The sequence below is a fragment of the Argopecten irradians genome, chromosome 10 (assembly GCF_041381155.1).
Source record: "Argopecten irradians isolate NY chromosome 10, Ai_NY, whole genome shotgun sequence".
NCBI lineage: Eukaryota > Metazoa > Mollusca > Bivalvia > Pectinida > Pectinidae > Argopecten > Argopecten irradians.
In genome coordinates this window covers 26,425,825-26,441,811 of record NC_091143.1, presented here as the reverse complement: position 1 = coordinate 26,441,811, position 15,987 = coordinate 26,425,825, and the positions used below count along the sequence as shown (strand labels likewise).

The following is a 15,987-nucleotide window of genomic DNA, read 5'->3' as shown; positions in this document are numbered from 1 at the left end:
GACAGTACCAGTACAGGTCTACACAGTGGTAAGTGACAGTACCAGTACAGGTCTACACAGGATACAACCGCAAGTACCAGGACAATACTGGTCTACACAGGGAAAGAAACTACTTGGGGTCAGGCAGGACAGTACTGGTCTACACAGGGGACAGGGACAGTACCAGTACTGGTACTACACAGGGGTCAGGGACAGTACCAGTACTGGTCTACACAGGGTCAGTGACAGTACCAGTACTGGTCTACACAGGGGTCAGTGATACAGTACCAGTACAGGTCTACACAGGGGACAGGGACAGTACCAGTACTGGTCTACACAGGGGTCAGGGACAGTACAGTACTGGTCTACACAGGGTACAGGGACTTACCAATACTGGTCTACACAGGGTACAGGGACATTACCACTACTAGTCTACACAGGGTACAGGGAAAGTACCAGTAAGGGTCTACACAGAGGACGGGACCAGTACTGGTCTACACACCGAATACAAGACAGTACCATACTGGTCTACACAGGGGACAGGGACAAGTACCAGTACTGGTCTACACAGTACAGGTGACAGTACCAGTACTGGTCTACACAGGGGTCAGTGACAGTACCAGTACTGGTCTACACAGTGGTCAGTGACAGTACCAGTACTGGTCTACACAGGGGACAGGGACAGTACCAGTACTGGTCTACACAGGGGACAGGGACAGTACCAGTACTGGTCTACACAGGGGACAGGGACAGTACCAGTACTGGTCTACACAGGGGACAGGGACAGTACCAGTACTGGTCTACACAGGGGACAAGGACAGTACTACTGGTCTACACAGGGGACAGGGACAGTACTAGTACTGGTCTACACAGGGGACAGGGACAGTACCAGTACTGGTCTACACAGTGGTCAGTGACAGTACCAGTACTGGTCTACACAGGGGACAATACAGTACCAGTACTGGTCTACACAGGGGACAATACAGTACCAGTACTGGTCTACACAGGGGACAGGGACAGTACCAGTACTGGTCTACACAGGGGACAGGGACAGTACCAGTACTGGTCTACACAGGGGACAGGGACAGTACCAGTACTGGTCTACACAGGGGTCAGTGACAGTACCAGTACAGGTCTACACAGGATACAGTGACAGTACCAGTACTGGTCCACACAGGGGACAGGGACAGTACCAGTTCTGGTCTACACAGGGACAGGGACAGTACTGGTCTACACAGGGGACAGGGACAGTACAGTACTGGTCTACACAGGGGTCAGGGACAGTACTGGTCTACACAGGGGACAGAGGCAGTAACAGGACAGGTCTACACAGAGGACATGGACAGTACTGGTCTACACATGAGATATCGACAGTGCCAGTTATGTTTTACCCAGGGGACATGGACAGTACCAGTACTGTTCTACATGAAGAACAGACACAGCACCAGTACTGGTAAACACAGGGGACAGGGAAAGTACCAGTACTGGTCTACATAGGGGACAGGGACAGTGCCAGTACTGGTCTATATCTTGGGGGGCAGGGACAGGGACAGTACTGGTCTACACAGAGGTCAGGGACAGTACTGGTTTACACAGGGGACAGGGACAATATTTGTCTACACAGGGTACAGGGACAGTACATGTACTGGTCCACACAGGGGTCAGAGGAGACAGTACTGGTCTACAACTACACAAGGACAGGGACAGTACCAGTACTGGTCTATACTGAAGGGGGGGGGGGGCAGGGACAGGGACAGTACTGGTCTACACAGGGACAGGGACAGTAATGGTCTACACAGGGACACAGGGACAGGGATAGTACATGTAACTGTACATGTTTATTCAGCAGATATAGACAGTACTGATTCTGGTCAGTTAATGCGGCAAGAATACAAATTTTCACTTACACAGAAAACAGTCACTTGACTGATCAATGTTACATCGATGGTAAGGATAGGGACAGGGACAGTACTGGTCTACACAGGGACAGGGACAGTAATGGTCTACACAGGGACAGGGACAGTACTGGTCTATACAGGGACAGTAATTGTACATGTTTATTCAGCGGATATAGACAGTACTGATTCTGGTCAGTTTATGCGGCAAGAATACAAATTTTCACTTACACAGAAAACAGTCACTTGACTGATCAATGTTAAATCGATAGTAATGATGAGGCATGCATCCAAAGTTTGGAATAGAACAATGGTACATTGTTTCATTGACGAGCTAATTTGCAAAACTGCGGGTGTCATTTTACATTCCTGAAAATAGGCATTAGTCCGTTGGGAACGAAACCCGCTTGATCACGCGAGAGATTACGAGAAAATGTACAATTTGATTAATAACCAATGGAACAAGGCATTGCATCTTATTCTTTATTTAATCGAAGGCAGGATAGAAGCGAAGCGCTTGTCACAAACATTTAAACGTGACTGATTGGTCATTTGTAGTGATTCAAGCGCTCCAGGGAATTAGATGAGATGAATTGCTGAAACTACAAAGGTTTTTGGGGTCTAGATTTAAAAGAACACAATAGCATTACCATGTGAACGAATGGGTACTTAATCTGTTGTCAATGTCGGTGAACAAATGGATGTGCACGAAATCATCCATATAATGCAGGAATCGAGATATTGGCGCCACTGTAAGCAGACGGTTCCAGAAAATTGTAGATCGTTGAAACACACAACTCGAAACAAATGACCCGTTTATGCCGTTGATCTTGTTTTAAAAAGACATTTTGAGACGGGAAATTGTCCCAAGACATGCAAAACCAAAATGTCAATGAAGCAGTTTATTTAACATATCCATATATGGAAATTTCATCTAAAATATTGTATTGGAATGTGTGTTCCGTTTTAGCGTCGAGTTACTACAGCGAGAGTGGATCAGTATTGTGGCTACATATATACGATGTATGATTTCTGTTGTTTTCTAGGAATAGTAATGGTATCGCTGTTGAGACGTATCATATTTTTGACAAACTTTTTTTAAAATATCATAATTTTACTTAAAGGTGCTACACTAAACGAATGGTTTGATGAGTATCGTTTATGCTTTATGCTCTGTCAGAAGTGAAACATCTATAATTCAATTATATCATTACGATGTATATATTAATTAACCCGTTAATGCTGTTCTGATTGCATGGTCAGGAAATTGTTAAGTACTGTCAAAAGGACGGTGGTTTTTCTGTGGGTACTCCGGTTTCCTCCACCACACAATTCTGTTACGTCCTTATATGACTCCCAGATTTGGTTTAATGTGACGTTAAAACATTCAAACCAAATCTGGGCATATTAATAGTAGTCCTATTGGTTCTATCATGAGCTTCATCCTAGCAGTAGTAATCCATTTGATGTGATTCTATGGTCTTTATATCAAACACCTTAGGTTTAGTACTTAGTCATATAGAAAAAAAAATATCTCGTATGTCTTTAAAAAATCCTACATTGCTTTATTTATCGTATTCGAAAGGTCGATAACGTTACAGGGGCCACGATGGCCCAGTGGTTAAGGTTTACCAAAATATTACTACAAGCCCTCCACCTCTGGGTCGTGAGTTTGAATTCTTAGTAAGACAGCTGCCAGGTACTAATCGCTGGGCGGTGGTTTTTTCTTCGGGTACTCCAGTTTTCCTCCACCATCAAACCTGGCACGCCCTTACGTGACCCTGACTGTTAATAGGACGTAAAACTAAACAACCCAAACCAAAATAAGTTTATATCCCGTCCATCCACCTACATGTATAATGTAAATAATCATTTGATGGACTGATTTTAATCGAACGATATGTACATGTACCTAATTAACAAATTCAGAAATTCAATACAAAAAAAGAGCATGCGGTTATTGTACATTAATTATAAATATTGTCTTCTAAAACATGTACAAATCTCATACAATATCATCCTCGTAAGCTTCGCTTCACCAACAAAATGAAAAAAATTAATCAAATCTCGAATAAGGGGAATCGTGATATCATCGTGAGTTTAAGTAGACACCGATTAGGCTTTGAAGACACGTAATCAGCGATACACACAATTCTAATTTTCTCTGGTAAATTCATTATGCTTCGTGTAGCGCCCATTTATCATCGAAACTTGACAGGCTGCGATTAATTTAGCGAAAAGTTTCAATATAGTTCCATCTTTATCAAAACGTTTTGAAGTAATGATGAAAAGCTAATCATATTTATTCCGTACTGTTTTCCTCTGAAGGGACAATTGCACTGATGCAATATCTCTTGGGAATTGTAACTAATACACGATTAAGTCCGAGAGTCATACGAGAAGAGGTAATCCGAACGATAAGACCATTTCAAGCGCCGATTCGTAGTTTGGTTAAACCATATTACGGAAAAGGAGATAAAATTAATGAAGCCAAGCGATACTTCTGTCATCACATCTGGCTGCAATTCCGTATTGTTTGTTAACAAAAGGAAGATTGAGGCGGTGATTGAAATTACATCATGTCGATTGAACCAACGAAGCAGTTGGTTTGTTAACAATCTGATATTACAGCTTAATGTTAAAGATCGATTTTAATGTTTTCTACTTTAAAATTGCAAAACAATACATTAACGTGAAAATTGGTCGGTTTCTCAAAAAATGGAAGAAACATGGAATCGATTTTGTCTGGTGAGGAAATCATACTTGGATCCGAATCTAATAACGGAGACAGAGAATAAGAAAATGACAGTTATAAGCAGTAATTTAAGTAAATGTTTCGTATTTGTTGATTACTGGTTTGGATTATTTCAAATTTTAAAACATCTGATCAACTGATAGCTTGCTACAGAGAAAATCTCTAAAGAGCCAAATGCAGCAACCTTGCATCTCTGAGCAGTGTGGCCGTTGATCATATGTGTCCCTTTAACATGCGTGCGTTCCCGACAGATGGCACAAAGCGATCGTGAATCAAGCTCCTGGAATAGACGACTAATACAATGATTCAGCGAACGGTCGTTAGTTCCCGAACACTCGCGAGAATTAATCGTCATATATCTTACGTCAAACAGCATTAAGTGTACCCTTGATTATAGGACAACTGCGGACACCAAAAAATGTCTCGTAATGACAGTCTTCGTGCACCATTGACCAAGTCTGGATCAACCGCGCGCTTAAACGTCTCGGTCGGTAATGCCATTATGTTGCCATAATTATTAATTTGTTTTCGTTTTGAGTTTGGAGGAAAAGAAAGGAATTATGATGACACCAAACTCACGTGACCAAATATCTTTAAGAATTCAAACTGTTCAGGCGATGTTTCGGGTGCACGCGATAGAGTGATTTTGTTCTGGCATGATTTATCCAAGGATCCCTCCCTACCCTATTATACTTGTCGAGTTCATGTCCGTCACTCTCGCAAATTTAAGTCGGCCATCTTTGTGTAAATAACGGTTTGCCAAAATTATCTGCATATTCCGAAACGACATTTTCGTAGTTTACAAGCATCCCCGTGAAATCGATTGTTCGAGAGGAATTTATAATCAGTATTGCAAAAGTAAACGGGAATCAACGAGCCCTGTGATTAAAGGCATTGAGTCAGATAGGTTTGGGGTAAAGTTCGGAATGAGAATCTACGACTTGTATAATGTGTGTTGTCCTCCGCTAGACAGCTAACCGCTCTCACGGGAACCATTAAAATACTCTGCGTTTTGCTGTTGCATAATTCAGACACTTCGACAATAAAGCGACGATAAGTTCTCCCCCTAACTTGCAGCAGTATTTAAATGGTCCTTATATTGTGCACACATCTCGCATATCCACCTTGAGTGTCATTTCGAGAGTCGCTGTTTGAATGTTTGAATACTCTACCTTGGGTGTTGGGCGGAATCCTAAACCATCAGCTTAAATAACACCAGCAATGCTGTCAACTTACTTCTACTGTCTTCTTCAGAAATAATGAGTTGATTTAATAAATAAATCAAGTTAATTTTGTTGTTTCAAATCACAAATTTGAATCGTATTTGATAACTAAAGACGTTTTTTTATCGTAATTCATTTTGTGCGAGATGGTCTGACAGAGCAGTCTAATAAAGGCAGCTTACTTATACTTTTTCTTCAGGAAATATGAGTTGATTTGATGAATAAATCAAATGAATTTGATGCTTCAAATTTACATGTAAATTGTCTTTGATAACTAAAGGTGGTTTTATCGCTTTCATTTTGCACAAGATAGTCTAGCTCAGTAGACAGCGAGTAAAAAATTCAATGTGTAATAAATCGCTTAAATTTCTCAAAATCTAATTTCGTAGATGGATTGATACCTATTGTAGATAAACTTCTCTTGGCTTTTAACAGTAAGGTAAAAAGTGCACAGGTGGGCACTTAAAGTATATATCACCTTGAATAACAATGTGGAGCCCAGGTGTTGTGCCAATGACAGATATGTTTATTGATATACGGGATGATAGTTACGTTCACACCTGTAAAACACAAAAGGTGTCACATTTACAAAACCAGTGCCAGAAACAATTTACTCGGAGATGTGAAAGTAGCAAGTCAAATTAAAAACGATATTGGAACATCACTGTAGAGATGGGATTATCATTTTACTGATTCACAATAACGCGATTCCCAGATTCGATGTGAATACGTGTATATTGCAAGAGGGGCCGCGGTGGCCGAGTGCATGGTTATGATATTCCGACATAGTACCACAAGCCCTCCACCTCTAAGTTCGAGTTCGAATCCCATGTGGTGCAGTTGCCATGTGTTGACCGCTGGTCGGTGGTTTTTATCCGGCTTTCCTAGTTGTCTTTTTTGCCCCCCCCCCCCCCCCCCCCCAAAAAAAAAAAAATATGTTCAAACCTTTAAAAATGAAAATTCAATACACACGAACTAGATGCTTCTTAAAAGATTAATTTGTTTATATGTCTTAGCAAGACAATCAATTCATTATTATTTTGAGTTACACAACAATGTGCCGATGGTGTGAATCCGGTATGTTCAGATTGAGCTGGGTTGCATAATTGTAAGACGACACTCACAATTATCATTTCTAAATACTTTAAATCGAAAAATTACCGTGTTAAGAACGATTAAAAATCATCAAAATACAAAATCGTAATATTTTTTTCTCAGGGAGGAGACCCCCGGACCCCATAAAAACCATAATCTAGCAGCTACGGCGCTCGCAAATTCAACAAAATGCATCGTAAAACTCATCTCAGCCATTCTAAATAGTAGTTTTTTCCCGTGGGAGACCCCGGACCCCCAAAACCCAAAAATCTCGCGCCTTCAGCGCTCGAAAAATCATCAAAATACATTGTAAAACTCATCTCGGTCATTCTAAATCGTTATATTTTTCCAGGGGATACCCCGGACCTCCCCAAACTCGCACGCTAATTTGCGTATTCATTAATTTCCTGTTAGCGACGCCACTGTCTATAGATGTGTACAAGGATTATATATGTAATGATATATGAAAAAAAGTATACATGTATCAGGTATCTCCTGTGGGTGAGGGGCGCGCGATTGGGGTGGGTGGGTGTTACGAAATATTGAGGTCCTTTGCCCCCCTACCCATTACGTTTCATCTTCCTATGCCACTGCATAGCAAGTAGATCTATTCCATTGCCGGCAAAGAAGTTTTTCAATGTGTTTAGGTGCTGGACAAAGCAGGAGAACAATAAGATAGTTTTTTGTGCTTCGTAGATTAAAATAAGATCTGTTGCTGCATGGTAGCTGCGGATTACGTAATACATATGATTTACTCAGGGAAAGGAAGTAATCACAATACCAGTTACCGGGGTCGTTGGAAGCCATGATTTCATCAGCTCCATCGATCCCACAATTCTTATCACAATAATTCGATGTTTGGCATGACATAATTTTTCATTACCGTCAAACGCACTGACGATCACGCCGGATCAGCGTATGCGGGACGTTTGGACAAATTACTTGATAAGAACTAATGTGGCGTATATTCTATCGTGGTTGCACATAAAGTATGGAAGCTTACGCCAAACCTATCCATTTATATACGTTATTGCCGGGTTTGAACAGTACGCTTGTCAAATTCTACTGTTTTAAAGCGCAAATGTATTTCATATCTATTGATGGGCGAGATAAGTCGCTAGAGTTGTTACGGGGTGTTCTCACTGTGTGTCGGAACAGGTAATGGAAACTTTCATATATATCATGAAACACAACATACAGTAGCGTCACAGATCAGAACATACGGGCCTTACTTAACACTGCAAACTGTCTTAATGACCCCCGGCCCAGACGAAATGCTCGATGTTTGACTATAAAAGCCCCGATAGAATTCCCTCTTTCCACATACATCTTCTCTTACAGGGAGACTGGGATCAAAGCTCACACGATATACTCTGACAACATACGTCCTATATCAGATTACAAGCGCTGATTTTATTCACCTAGCCTCGTTTTCGAGAATGCAATAAGGAATTTTTGTCAGATCTTTATCACAAACTGATCAATACTGTAAAGCTACATGTATCTGGTGTGGACACTGTCAAAGAACACCGTCCACGTAGACCCCTAACACTAAATGTATCTGGTGTGGACACTGTCAAACAACATCGTCCATATACACCCCTAACACTACATGTATCTGGTGTGGACACTGTCAAACAACATCGTCCATATACACCCTAACACTACATGTATCTGGTGTGGACACTGTCAAACAACACCGTCCATATACACCCTAACACTACATGTATCTGGTGTGGACACTGTCAAACAACACCGTCCATATACATCCCTAACACTACATGTATCTGGTGTGGACACTGTCATACAACACCGTCCATATACACCCCTAACACTACATGTATCTGGTGTGGACACTGTCAAACAACACCGTCCACATACACCCTAACACTACATGTATCTGGTGTGGACACTGTCAAACAACACCGTCCACATACACCCTAACACTACATGTATCTGGTGTGGACACTGTCAAACAACACCGTCCATATACACCCCTAACACTACATGTATCTGGTGTGGACACTGTCAAACAACACCGTCCATATACACCCCTAACACTACATGTATCTGGTGTGGACACTGTCAAACAACACGGTCCACATACACCCTAACACTACATGTATCTGGTGTGGACACTGTCAAACAACACCGTCCATATACACCCTAACACTACATGTATCTGGTGTGGACACTGTCAAACAACACCGTCCACATACACCCTAACACTACATGTATCTGGTGTGGACACTGTCAAACAACACCGTCCACATACACCCTAACACTACATGTATCTGGTGTGGACACTGTCAAACAACACCGTCCATATACACCCCTAACACTACATGTATCTGGTGTGGACACTGTCAAACAACACCGTCCACATACACCCTAACACTACATGTATCTGGTGTGGACACTGTCAAACAACAACCGTCCACATACACCCTAACACTACATGTATCTGGTGTGGACACTGTCAAACAACACCGTCCATATACACCCTAACACTACATGTATCTGGTGTGGACACTGTCAAACAACACCGTCCAATACACCCTAACACTACATGTATCTGGTGTGGACACTGTCAAACAACACCGTCCATATACACCCTAACACTACATGTATCTGGTGTGGACACTGTCAAACAACACGGTCCACATACACCCTAACACTACATGTATCTGGTGTGGACACTGTCAAACAACACCGTCCACATACACCCTAACACTACATGTATCTGGTGTGGACACTGTCAAACAACACCGTCCACATACACCCTAACACTACATGTATCTGGTGTGGACACTGTCAAACAACACAGTCTCCAACACTGTACAGCACCAACACAGCCAAACACCCTAACACTACATGTATCTGGTGTGGACACTGTCAAACAACACCGTCCATATACACCCCTAACACTACATGTATCTGGTGTGGACACTGTCAAACAACACCGTCCATATACACCCTAACACTACATACATGTATCTGGTGTGGACACTGTCAAACAACACCGTCCATATACACCCTAACACTACATGTATCTGGTGTGGACACTGTCAAACAACACAGTCCACATACACCCTAACACTACATGTATCTGGTGTGGACACTGTCAAACAACACAGTCCACATACACCCTAACACTACATGTATCTGGTGTGGACACTGTCAAACAACACAGTCCACATACACCCTAACACTACATGTATCTGGTGTGGACACTGTCAAACAACACCGTCCACATACACCCTAACACTACATGTATCTGGTGTGGACACTGTCAAACAACACCGTCCACATACACCCTAACACTACATGTATCTGGTGTGGACACTGTCAAACAACACCGTCCACATACACCCTAACACTACATGTATCTGGTGTGGACACTGTCAAACAACACCGTCCACATACACCCTAACACTACATGTATCTGGTGTGGACACTGTCAAACAACACCGTCCACATACACCCTAACACTACATGTATCTGGTGTGGACACTGTCAAACAACAGTCCAATACACCCTAACACTACATGTATCTGGTGTGGACACTGTCAAACAACACCGTCCATATACACCCTAACACTACATGTATCTGGTGTGGACACTGTCAAACAACACCGTCCACATACACCCCAACACATACATGTATCTGGTGTGGACACTGTCAAACAACACCGTCCATATACACCCTAACACTACATGTATCTGGTGTGGACACTGTCAAACAACACCGTCCACACTCAATACACCCTAACACTACATGTATCTGGTGTGGACACTGTCAAACAACACAGTCCACATACACCCTAACACTACATGTATCTGGTGTGGACACTGTCATACAACATCGTCCATATACACCCCTAACACTAAATGTATCTGGTGTGGACACTGTATCAAACAACATCGTCCATATACACCCTAACACTACATGTATCTGGTGTGGACACTGTCAAACAACACCGTCCATATACACCCCTAACACTACATGTATCTGGTGTGGACACTGTCAAACAACACCGTCCATATACACCCTAACACTACATGTATCTGGTGTGGACACTGTCAAACAACACCGTCCATATACACCCTAACACTACATGTATCTGGTGTGGACACTGTCAAACAACACCGTCCATATACACCCTAACACTACATGTATCTGGTGTGGACACTGTCAAACAACACCGTCCACATACACCCTAACACTACATGTATCTGGTGTAGACACTGTCAAACAACACAGTCCACATACACCCTAACACTACATGTATCTGGTGTGGACACTGTCAAACAACACCGTCCATATACACCCTAACACTACATGTATCTGGTGTGGACACTGTCAAACAACACCGTCCATATACACCCTAACACTACATGTATCTGGTGTGGACACTGTCAAACAAACACCGTCCACATACACCCTAACACTACATGTATCTGGTGTGGACACTGTCAAACAACACCGTCCACATACACCCTAACACTACATGTATCTGGTGTGGACACTGTCAAACAACACCGTCCATATACACCCTAACACTACATGTATCTGGTGTGGACACTGTCAAACAACACAGTCCACATACACCCTAACACTACATGTATCTGGTGTGGACACTGTCAAACAACACCGTCCATATACACCCTAACACTACATGTATCTGGTGTGGACACTGTCAAACAACACCGTCCATATACACCCTAACACTACATGTATCTGGTGTGGACACTGTCAAACAACACCGTCCATATACACCCTAACACTACATGTATCTGGTGTGGACACTGTCAAACAACACCGTCCATATACACCCTAACACTACATGTATCTGGTGTGGACACTGTCAAACAACACCGTCCACATACACCCTAACACTACATGTATCTGGTGTGGACACTGTCAAAACAACACCGTCCACATACAACCCTAACACTACATGTATCTGGTGTGGACACTGTCAAACAACACCGTCCATATACACCCCTAACACTACATGTATCTGGTGTGGACACTGTCAAACAACACCGTCCATATACATCCCTAACACTACATGTATCTGGTGTGGACACTGTCAAACAACACCGTCCATATACACCCCTAACACTACATGTATCTGGTGTGGACACTGTCAAACAACACCGTCCATATACACCCTAACACTACATGTATCTGGTGTGGACACTGTCAAACAACACCGTCCACATACATCCCTAACACTACATGTATCTGGTGTGGACACTGTCAAACAACACCGTCCACATACACCCTAACACTACATGTATCTGGTGTGGACACTGTCAAACAACATCGTCCATATACACCCCTAACACTACATGTATCTGGTGTGGACACTGTCAAACAACACCGTCCATATACACCCCTAACACTACATGTATCTGGTGTGGACACTGTCAAACAACACCGTCCATATACATCCCTAACACTACATGTATCTGGTGTGGACACTGTCAAACAACACCGTCCATATACACCCTAACACTACATGTATCTGGTGTGGACACTGTCAAACAACACCGTCCATATACATCCCTAACACTACATGTATCTGGTGTGGACACTGTCAAACAACACCGTCCATATACATCCCTAACACTACATGTATCTGGTGTGGACACTGTCAAACAACATCGTCCACATACACCCTAACACTACATGTATCTGGTGTGGACACTGTCAAACAACACAGTCCACATACACCCTAACACTACATGTATCTGGTGTGGACACTGTCAAACAACACCGTCCATATACATCCCTAACACTACATGTATCTGGTGTGGACACTGTCAAACAACACCGTCCATATACATCCCTAACACTACATGTATCTGGTGTGGACACTGTCAAACAACACCGTCCACATACACCCTAACACTACATGTATCTGGTGTGGACACTGTCAAACAACACCGTCCACATACACCCTAACACTACATGTATCTGGTGTGGACACTGTCAAACAACACCGTCCATATACACCCTAACACTACATGTATCTGGTGTGGACACTGTCAAACAACACCGTCCACATACACCCTAACACTACATGTATCTGGTGTGGACACTGTCATACAACAAAGTCCACATACACCATAACACTATATGTATCTGGTGTGGACACTGTCAAACAACACCGTCTATATACACCCTAACACTACATGTATCTGGTGTGGACACTGTCAAACAACACCGTCCAAATACACACCTAACACTACATGTATCTTGTGTGGACACTGTCAAATAACACTACATGTCTATATACATCCTAACAGTCTTTACTGGACACACGAGTCATACGCTGTGATAGTTTCTTAGCTGCATTCTAGTCTCTTAACCTTTTGAAACTCTCTTCCTCTGGAATAAGTTATGGGGCTGTTCGCCGGTCGAATCTCACGCTGGAGTATTCATCCTCATATAAATTGCAGTTATGAATATCGTTTATCCTCGTTATGTTTAATATATCAGCTTAAATAAGATTTAGTGGAAACACACAACAACGAAATACATTATAAATGAGCAAATCAGTTACTAGAACATGGATTCCAACAGATTGTTGAGGTTTGAGCCGCAGATTAAAGAGTACACACTCGAGTATTGTATAGAAATATGATTAAGAATGACAGCTAAACAACAGAAATAATTATGTTTATTGATAACGCTTCGGTATGTATACAGGACAATGGAAAATTATATCGTCACTTTGGACAATAAAAGCCACACTATAGCTTCAATGTGTATCAGAATGTTACAGATACTATGTGTATCTTTCGGTCTATACTTAAAGTTGTGATGATAGTCAGGATAATTGTATTTAATGAGACAAATGTTTTAAAGAATTATACGTTATCTGTGTAATGTATTTATTATAAACTATTTCTTTTATTCTTGAGCATGCGCATATAAATGTACATCCAGGCATATATATTCCGTTTTAGAATGTATAGTCACCAGTCCCTTAGCAATCAAAATCCACTGAATTCAATTCAATTGTGGAAAATTTCTGTCACTTGGCAAGCTCAATAAGATTGCTGAAGTACTATATTGCCATTTCGTCATTGGTCGAATTTGATTTGTTTTGTTATATATTCGTTTGTGTTAAAATGTCTTATGCAAAGCGATTCAGATATACATCCTCGTACAAAATAAATTGTTCATGACTCTAGATCTGTATACACGGAGCAGTATACGAAAATTAAAACATATGGTTTGTTAAAATGATAGGTTCTACCGAGATTTGAACTCGGATCGCTGGATTCAAAGTCCAGAGTGCTAACCATTACACCATAGAACCCTAGATATGAATGTGACAGTAAGGTTAATCTTTCAATATACATATGTAGGTAATTCACCTGTATGACGTAGTACACATACTTGTTAATCGTTTACATGTGTCATGTGTGCCCTTTGCCCCAAGGGAATGACTGATTGACATGAAGCGTCCTTATTTATCAATATCGGAGTGTTGTTCTTTAAACATGTATATTGTTATAATCGGACAGTTGTAATACGATTGTTAGTTTCAAGCATCATATTGATTCGATAATCCGTAAAAATGAAAATGGAAACATAATATTACCGATGCGTCTCAAGAATTATACTGATTACATGTATATATAAAATTTATGCTGTTACATATGTGTCTTCTTTCATTTTTTTCATTATTTTTGTCCACACGGTTGGAATTACTTCTTGTCCCATATTTACCATTTGAAGTTATTCGTATCCTACAGACTTACGTTTGATAGGATCCCGTGTCATCTGGAAAATCCTGTTGATATTACTTCTTTGACCCTAATTTATGTATATTTATACCATTTATAACAGTATACAAAATACAATTTTACGTACATACACATGTATAACATGTTTTATTATCATATTTGGTTGCGATCACAGTTACTACCCCAATCGGCTTTCTTACAATTACTGTCATCGCGAGTTACAAACGAAATAAAATCGAATAAACTCAGCATTGACAATAGTGATACAACTGTATCATCAACAGATGAGGTTCCTATGCTATACCGCTGATAAAGAATATTTGTGTTATGGTCATATAGTGTAATTGTTACACTCAGGACTACCAATCCTGCGATCCGAGTTCAAATCTCAGTAAGACATATAACGCATTCAAGTCGCTCCGGTGGCACAATCGGTTAGCGCGCCGTACTTATAGACAGTACCTTCCCTGTGCTTGACACAGGACGAGGAATGCGGAGGTTGTGAGTTCGATCCTCACCCGGAGCAGACTATTATTTTAATGAAAGAAGGTATTACCTACATGTACCTTCAATAACAAGACACAATACGAACTACATTTAAAAAGTCCCGGTGTCCAAAAACTCCTATTTTATCAAAAGAAAAAAATGTGCATTTATAAAAATAATAAATCATGATTATTTCTCTTGAATACCTAAATACTACAACCTGTTGCAGGTATATAGATAATCAGTATCTATCATTCATACCAATTCCATGTGACTGTTAACGCTTAACTTCATATTATTTGTATGTTAAAACACCTTCATATTATTTGTATGTTAAAACACACACGTATATGTAGAATGTTCATAAAAATGTTCTTTGTACATCTATTACATATGTTTGTGTAACGTTGCACACTTACACCAACTGTGGATTGAAGTTACACCAAATTTGGGTAAACAATACACTTTTCATTGTTTGGATTAACTTTACACCAGGAACGGTGGTACCGGGTTTTTTACACCGATATTTGTGTTAAGTTACACTTTAAAAACACCATAAATTGATTAAGTTAACCCTTAAAGTTTACAGTGTACATTTACTGTCATCGCGAGTTACAAACGAAATAAAATCGAATAAACTCAGCATTGACAATAGTAATACAACTGTATCATCAACAGATGAGGTTCCTATGCTATACCGCTGATAAAGAATATTTGTGTTATGGTCATAAAGTGTAATTGTTACAATCAGGACTATAAATCCTGCGATCCGAGTTCAAATCTCAGT

General features: G+C 41.0%; 2 non-coding genes across 2 annotated transcripts; one reads left to right on the top strand and one right to left on the bottom strand.

Moving 5' to 3' along the window:
* Positions 1-14,212: 14,212 nt before the first annotated feature.
* Trnaq-uug (transfer RNA glutamine (anticodon UUG)) lies at positions 14,213-14,284 on the bottom strand. The gene has a single exon. It is a non-coding gene; the product is annotated as a tRNA-Gln (tRNA).
* An 846-nt stretch (positions 14,285-15,130) lies between these two features.
* On the top strand, positions 15,131-15,240 carry Trnai-uau (transfer RNA isoleucine (anticodon UAU)). The gene is made up of 2 exons: positions 15,131-15,168; positions 15,205-15,240. It is a non-coding gene; the product is annotated as a tRNA-Ile (tRNA).
* The last annotated feature ends 747 nt before the right edge of the window (positions 15,241-15,987 follow it).